The sequence below is a fragment of the Schistocerca americana genome, chromosome 4 (assembly GCF_021461395.2).
Source record: "Schistocerca americana isolate TAMUIC-IGC-003095 chromosome 4, iqSchAmer2.1, whole genome shotgun sequence".
Taxonomy (NCBI): Eukaryota; Metazoa; Arthropoda; class Insecta; order Orthoptera; family Acrididae; genus Schistocerca; species Schistocerca americana.
Genome location: NC_060122.1, coordinates 831,985,776 through 831,993,995, shown reverse-complemented (window position 1 = coordinate 831,993,995; position 8,220 = coordinate 831,985,776). Strand labels below are relative to the sequence as shown.

The 8,220-nt window shown below is 45.3% G+C and overlaps 1 non-coding gene across 1 annotated transcript; it reads right to left on the bottom strand.

Annotated features, from left to right (window-relative positions):
* Positions 1 to 7,937: 7,937 nt before the first annotated feature.
* Positions 7,938 to 8,012, bottom strand: Trnas-uga. The gene has a single exon. It is a non-coding gene; the product is annotated as a tRNA-Ser (tRNA).
* Between the last annotated feature and the right edge of the window lie 208 nt (positions 8,013 to 8,220).

The window sequence follows — 8,220 nt, the reverse complement described above, 5'->3', positions numbered from 1 at the left end:
AATCCTGCATGACGACCTGAATATGCGAAAAGTGTCATCCAGGTGGGTGCCACGAATGCTGACGGACGACCACATGGCTGCCCGTGTGGCATGTTGCCAAGCAATGTTGACGCGCAACGACAGCATGAATGGGACTTTCTTTTCGTCGGTTGTGACAATGGATGAGACGTGGATGGCATTTTTCAATCCAGAAACAAAGCGCCAGTCAGCTCAATGGAAGCACGCAGATTCACCGCCACCAAAAAAATTTCTGGTAACCGCCAGTGCTGAAAAAATGGTGGTGTACATGTTCTGGGACAGCGAGGGCGTAATCCTTACCCATTGCGTTCCAAAGGGCACTACGGTAACAGGTGCATCCTACGAAAATGTTTTGAAGAACAAATTCCTTGCTGCACTGCAACAAAAACGTCCGGGAAGGGCTGCGCGTGTGCTGTTTCACCAAGACAACGCACCCGCACATCGAGCTAACATTACGCAACAGCTTCTTCGTGATAACAACTTTGAAGTGATTCCTCATGCTCCCTACTCACCTGACCTGGCTCCTAGTGACTTTTGGCTTTTTCCAACAATGAAAGACACTCTCCGTGGCCGCACATTCACCAGCCGTGCTGCTATTGCCTCAGCGATTTTCCAGTGGTCAAAACAGACTCCTAAAGAAGCCTTCGCCGCTGCCATGGAATCATGGCGTCAGCGTTGTGAAAAATGTGTACGTCTGCAGGGCGATTACGTCGATAAGTAACGCCAGTTTCATCGATTTCGGGTGAGTAGTTAATTAGAAAAAAAGTCGGAGGCCTTAGAACTTGAATGCACCTCGTATATGCTAGAATGTTCAGATGTGCTGACCTACAAACACTGCCTCCACCAGGTGGTTGCAAACATGAAATACACAAATAAGGAGATAATAAAACGACAAAGGAAAGTATTAGCTATGAAATGATACACTCAGTAGTGTTAAATTCTTTACGCTTCTGCAATTCACTCTATCCAAGATTACACAGTACGAGCAACATTTTAGTTCTGCCTATTCACATTTGGTAATCGCCCTGTCTGGCACTGTCCTGTGATATATTCGCGGTCGTTAATTCAAGCGCGGAATACTGACATCAGCTGTGGCAATTGCAATTATATTTAGAACTACACTCGCGACTAGCAACGTGAAGCCTCAGCATAGAACGAAAAAGACATGTGATCAGCAATTTACTTTACCTCCCTAACCGCCGTTGCGAATGTACGACCACTACAGTGATCTAACGCTTATCGCTACAAAGGTTCTCGCCTCAGCGAGATAACATAAATTCTACCTCACCAAAAGCTTGCGAAGGCACCTCCACGGCTGCCATGAAATACCAGACGATCCTCAGGCTCACGCTACAAGTACTCTGTCCCAGTGAAAGGGTACAGTACCGCCCGACATTGAAAATAGGTACAACATACTTCATTATTTTTTTCAGAACAACACATTTTTTTGTAAAATAACTCTATTTCAATTAATACAGCAAAGCCGGATACCAGTGTGGGAAAGAATGACAATTTATTTATTTAATTGATCACATGTGCACTCCCTCAAAATAAATCCCTACATCCAGTTTGGTGAGATCTGTGAAATGAATGAATGTATGGTCGTCTGCTAACCGCAGATAGTGAATGTGAATATATGATCATCTTTGAGACGATTCTTTGGCCACCTTTGGTGGGACCAAAGAGATGAAATTTACCTGATATTTGAGCGCCTGAAATGTGGCTGACCAATACGGTAGCAAGGTGCTCCCCCACTTCGACAGAGGTGCGAGAAGACCTGAAGAACGGCCATGTTTCAGCACTCTGCCGCTGGATCTTGTGCTGTTAAGACCTGTCTTGGGTGTGCTGGGTAAAGACAAAAGAGTGGAGACATGGTACGCATGTGGAATATTTAAGAGTAGTTTGAAATAATAATTTCTCTATTTCAGGAACTTTTGTGGGGAGAATTAAATGTCAGGCAGGTAATATTAATGGGATCGTAGTAATCTTCGGAAGTGACCAACGGTCACAATGAAACCACGTGTAGCAATAAGTTGAAATACTTCCGTGTGCTTAAGTTAAGCTGAATTACTAGCGTGTGTACTATAAGTTGAAATATTTAAGAAATAGCGTGTGCAGGACTTGAAATTAGTGGCGAGTACTTACACGTGGTGAGTACTGTGTGAGTCTCAATCTGTGTATGAGACAAAGGATAAAGAGAAGTACTCGTCCATGGTATCAGTTGAGGACTCGCGTGTGTGATGAATATGTTCTTAACATTACTTTGCCTGATATGATTCCGTGTGACGCTAGATTCAAACTCTGAGAGAGAAGCAAGGTGAGTCGGCCGTCTATCCAGCAACGCCACTTGGCTTTCATTGCACAGGAAGACGTGCATATATCTCCAGAGTTCATAGTAGGAAAGTAGAATTACAAAGTGGGGCAGTGTCGTGTGAAACTGGGATAAATAATAATTGAAGTGGGAAAGCTGAAAGTGATAGTGTTGTGACTATTTATTGTATTGTATTCCTTGTTGTAGTGTGGTGTATGTCATGTAATTTGGGTATGTGTAGTTTGCATGGGAGAGTAGCAAGGTAGTTTCAAAAGATTAGTGGGTTACGCTTGTTCCTTCGGTACCGCTCGGTCTGGAGGAAAGTTTCGTGATGATGATTGTGAGAGTCGAAGTGTGAGGTATAATAAAAGATCCACCATCCTATCCAGAAAGTGCACTGTAGCGTTAAATAATTACGAGACCATAAGATAAAGATTCACCAATGTAAAGCCATGCCCACTGGGCGGAATTTCTCATGTGTTATTGTTGTAGGTTATAGAATTTGTGTGCTTAGGTTATATAATTTATCGGAATAAATAAGATAGTGAAAAGAAAAAGATTGGTGGCCTTTTCCTTCGAATTGTATGTTGTCATGATATCCAGAATTTATAATGTGTGCGCCACTCATATTCAGTGCGATGGCCACGTGTTGATAAAAGCCGTTAAATAAAAAAGAAAGAAAATGTGGTATTGCCAGTGCGTAGTGAACAGTCAGAGTTCTGTAAATTACTGATAGTCAGCTTGCGTTTCCGTTGCGTAATATTCATACAGGAGGATAATTTGTAACTTAATTGTGAGTACGAGAGTTCATGTTACTCGATAAATAAGAATGAATCCACTCGCTTGGCAGACCACTCATCTTGCAGGCCTGACTGCTTGATGCCACAGTATGAGCAAGGCATGTGGGTGCCTCTCACCAGTAACGAGGTCACACACCTCGCCAGGAACAACCTCTCTCCTCGACGCCCCAGGAACAAGTGTTTCACAATCGCTACGCTTTTTCGTAGCTCCTGTTCTGTTTTCTTCCCCCCTTTAATGTGAGTGGCCAATCATGTTGCTGGAAGGCGTTCGTTTCCGAGCGCCGACCAATCTCAGTTTTGCAACCGACCGAAGCTTCTAGAAGCTTCCAGACTGTTCCAGAAGCTTCCGCTCCGGCCGTTGGGAAAACCACCTACACGCCGCCACGCGTTTTGTGAGTGAGTCCCCGTGTATTCTCCTTCTCCTTGTCCTCGGCCACGTGGCTCCCGCTAAGCCGCGGTCCACCTGCCTGGGGTTTCCAGGAGCTTTCATTCGCTGTTGTCTTCAGCTCTCAGGCCTGCCTGCCACGCTTGTGTCTTTCCCGTTCTCCTGCCAGCCTCCCGTCTCCGTCTGCTTCACTATCGCCCAACGTGCAGATATTCTGCTACAAATTAAGATCCCTAGCCGATGTCCGTATCGTTAATGGTTTCCTATCTCGATGTTTGTACTGTTAAAGGGTCTTCTTTCCGGAGTGGTAGTTATAATGTCGCTCAAAATGATGCCACATTACAAACGACTTCTGACGTTGCATTTGATAAGGGAAACAAGATGTAAGAAAAATAGGAAAATTAATAATGGAAGATATAGAAACGAAATACCTAATTTAGAAAGGATGCAAGGTAGGAATGTAGGGTTTCACTCCTATTGTTCAGTCTATACATCGAATCAGCAGAGACGAAAAAATGAAAGGATATCAATAATAAGATTCGATGATGGTATTGTTACCCTCAGCGAAAGTGAGGATTAATTGGAGGACGAGCACACAGAAGGACTGAGAGTAGACCAGAGAAAGACGAAGGTAATAATGAATACCAAAACTGAGATTAGCGACAAACTGAACATCAAAACTTGGTACCGTTCAGAAGGTGAATGACTTCTAGTTCGTTGGAAGCAAAGTAATGTGGGCCAAACGAGGCAAATAGGACATAAAACAATCAAGGGCATAGAAGGTACTCCTGACCAAAAAGAGTTTACTAACAGCCTTAATTTGAGGAAGAAATTTCTGAGAATGTACATTTTAAGCGTTGCATTGTATGGAAGTAAATAAGGACTGGAAACGTAGATAATTGAAGAATTTGAGACGTGGCATTATAGAAGACTGCTGAACATGGGATGCACTGATACGGTAAGGAATGAGCAGGTTCTGTGCAGAAACAGCTAGGAGAGGAATTGTGGGAAACAGAAGATGAACGAACAGGAAGAGAGAACATATGGTCAGACATGAAGGAATAACTTCCATGGTACTTAGGATAGCTTCAGAGGGCCAAAACTCTAGGAGTAGATAGAGGCTGAAATACAAGTGCTGCTCTGAGATGGAGATGTTGGCACTGTAGAGGAATTCGTGTAACGCTTCAGACCAGGTACAGAGGGTGTTGTACTGCTGCCTTGGCCAACACGTTCGTCACGTATCTGACCCACTGCAAACATCTGGTCGTACTGTCGGATGTTGACTGGGCTGTTTACCACACCCCTAGATGTTATATTCTGATTTCTGGTGGCCTACAGGGAAGGGAAGTGCTGCATATGATCACGCAATTTAATTCAAAGGAAATAATAATGTAACACAAATCGAAACGTCTTACAGATATGGCAATTAATAAGGGTGGCCCAATCAGACAAGAGAAATGGGTACGACACCACCCACATAGATGTATAAATGAGAGGAGGGGTCATATATCTATAACAGAAACATGTGGTCACAGTATCAATCAGGTTTATTATCGTAAACATCAACATATGAGTTATCCACAGCTAAAACTGAATGAACATTTAATAACTGAATAAGGGATTGTAATTGTAAACTCTAACCTTGGTTCGGGTAGGTGGGCACGACAGAAGTTTAATTACGACAGTGTTTCACGAATACGATCAGTGTCTCGAAGTGTGGTTGGTTGGTTATAGTAACAACATCAGAAAATCAGGTCCGAATCCCGGAAAGCTTGTCAAAGTGCGTAATGAGGGCAGCTGGCTGACTGTGAAACGTTGAAACTGTAGAACTGTCTCCTGAGTGGAGTAAATTAATTTCGCGTCACCAGCGCATCGGTCTTTGCAGTGCTGACCACTGTTACCAAACTAGTAACTCGAGTAATGTGGGCAGTGGCGTTGCCGCCTGAAGACTCTGACATCAGCGCCCAGACTCTACTCGGTGCTCGAGTGGGAACATTACTCTGTGCGACAGCAAGGCTCGCCTCGTGAGTCGTTCGGTAACAAGTGTTTCCTCCTCCATCTCCTAGCAGCAAGCGTCCTCTGTCTTAGCGCTGTGGGACTCGGCTATCGCTGTCAGAGTAGGAACCTCACTGGCGAACAGAAGCAGGCACTGCGAGTTCCTTAGAGTAAAATTTTAGTAATAAGCCTAAAAAAAAAAAAACTCCTACTCTGGCGGATTTCGCTATTACTAACCAGCAGTGATGTGGTGTAAGGAAGAAGCCAGGAGGCTCCTTTCACTCGATGACGCGATTCTGAAGCTGACAAATACGATAACTGCCACGTAGCCACGCATGAAAGGTAGGCGCTGTCCGGGGAAAGTAACGCTATGAACCAATAACGAAGCTCGTTTTAGAAAACTGAGGCTAACAGCGTTTCTGACGGTACACCTTACACCTGGCTGGATTCTTTATCTTCCTGAAAGGCTTCTTCGAACAGTGCTGTATTTTACTATGGGAAGTAGCTGTCCCATCCACCGTGTGGACTGTTCGGGTGGTGCAACTGAATACCATGTCGGTTGCGTGAGCTGAGATGCACACTTAGAACATTCTAATGGTCCATGCTGGCAGAAGTAAAGCTGTGAGTACCGGGCGTGAGTCGTGCTTCGGTAGCTCAGTTGGTAGAGCACTTGCCTGCGAAAGGCAAAGGTCCCGAGTTCGAGTCTCGGTCGGGCACACAGTTTTAATCTGCCAGGAAGTTTCATATCAGCGCACACTCCGCTGCAGAATGAAAATCTCATTCTGGTCCATACTGTTCCTTTTAGAAAAATTCCTATCTTTTGGTGGCGAGCTCGTACACTGAATTCTGCAGTCCCTTCCTCCACTAAACAAGAAAGAGAAGGGAAAAGAAGGCAATAAACAGGATAGCCAGTGGGGGTACTAGATATGGTCTGCTATTACGAAGCAGCATAAGAGAATGACTACTTTGATCAAGGGAATGAGCACATAATATTGCGAAACATGTTACGTGATAGCTTAAAACAAAAACCGCCACCTACCAGTAGGCTGATCCATCACTCGCCAGCCACCATGATTGATGAACCCTGGCGGCAGTCCTCTTCAATTACTCGCCCTAAAGAGGACCGTTGCAAGGACGGTTGAAACACCGTTGGTACCGTATTCTAGTTTTTTATAATGATACCGTCTAAAGACTCAAAATGATTTTATTGAAATTTCGTTGTTTCCTCCATTCTGCTCAACAGAAATTAGGAAAAGAATTGCAATGGCTAAAGAAGGATTCAAGAGGAGACAGAAATCACATTGCGGACCACTAAACAAAGATCTGAGGAAAAGACTTGCCAAATGCTACATCGGGAGTGTTGCATTGTATGGTGCGGAGCCTTGGACATTGAGGGAGGAAGATGAAAGAAGATTGGAGGCACTAGAGATGCGGATATGGAGAAGAATGGAAAAAGTGAAGTGGGAAGACCTAGTAAGGAATGAAGAAGAGTTGGAGAAGAAAGAAACATGCTGAAAGTCATCAGAAAGAGAAAACGGAACTGGATTGGACATTGTTTGAGGTGGAACTGTTTATTGAAGGAAGGAATAGAAGGAATGGTGGAGGAAAAAAGGGGAAGATGAAAAAGAAGATATCGAATGCTGGACAATATCAAAGGAGACAAACATTCAGAAATGAAAAGACTGGTTGTAGACAGACAAAAGTGGAAGAGGCATAAACCATGACAAAACCTGCCGTAAAGCAGAATACCGTACTAGTACTGCTACCACTTCAAGATGCTGCAGTTTTAGTGGCCAGCAGTGAATAAGCTACGGAGCGGTTAACAGAAGAAGACCAGACGTCAGCCGGTACCTGCTCGTCGCTCTCTGTGTCTGTCTCGGACGCTAACGAGACAGCACAGCCGAGCGGGTGCAGCCAGTGGCCGCGCCCCGGCCATTTCACGCTCCCGACGCGCATCAGGCATGCCTGGGGTGCGCCCGGCTGACGCACGCTCCAAGCAGCCGGCGCCGCTGGACGCGCTGCAAAAAGAGCCGGCCGCCCCTTCCACAGGGCCTGCACACACACTTGTTTGCCGGCGGCGCCGTACTTGACGTAGGGGAGGCGGGAGGGGAGTGGGGTGGCGCTGCACAACCTACCTACTGCCGTCACCCTTCTGTCGCATACATCCATTCCACACTCTCCAAACAGCGATACGGCATTCATCTCGCATCCTAACGAAGCATACCACATATTTCTTGTCACGCAACAGAATAAATCTTCTTGTCTTGGGATCTTTCCTCTTATTGTCACTCTAGGTCAGAAGACAAACATGCTTTTTACCGATCTGTAACACTTGTATCCGCTGGGATGATTGCTGGGTGTTACAGTGACAGGATCTACCACAATGTGGTACAGAGAACTGTGTAACTTCCTGGCAGATTAAAACTGTGTGCCGGACCGAGACTCGAACTCGGGACCTTTGCCTTTCACGGGCAAGTGCTCTACCAACTGAGCTACCCAAGCACGACTCACAACCCGTCCTCACAGCTTTACTTCTGCCAGTACCTCGTCTCCTACCTTCCAAATTTTACAGAAGCTCTCCTGCGAACCTTGCAGAGCTAGCACTCCTGAAAGAAAGAATACTGCGGAGACATGGCTTAGCCACAGCCTGGGGGATGTTTCCAGAGTGAGATTTTCACTCGCTATACAACATGAAAATCGAATCAGCCACA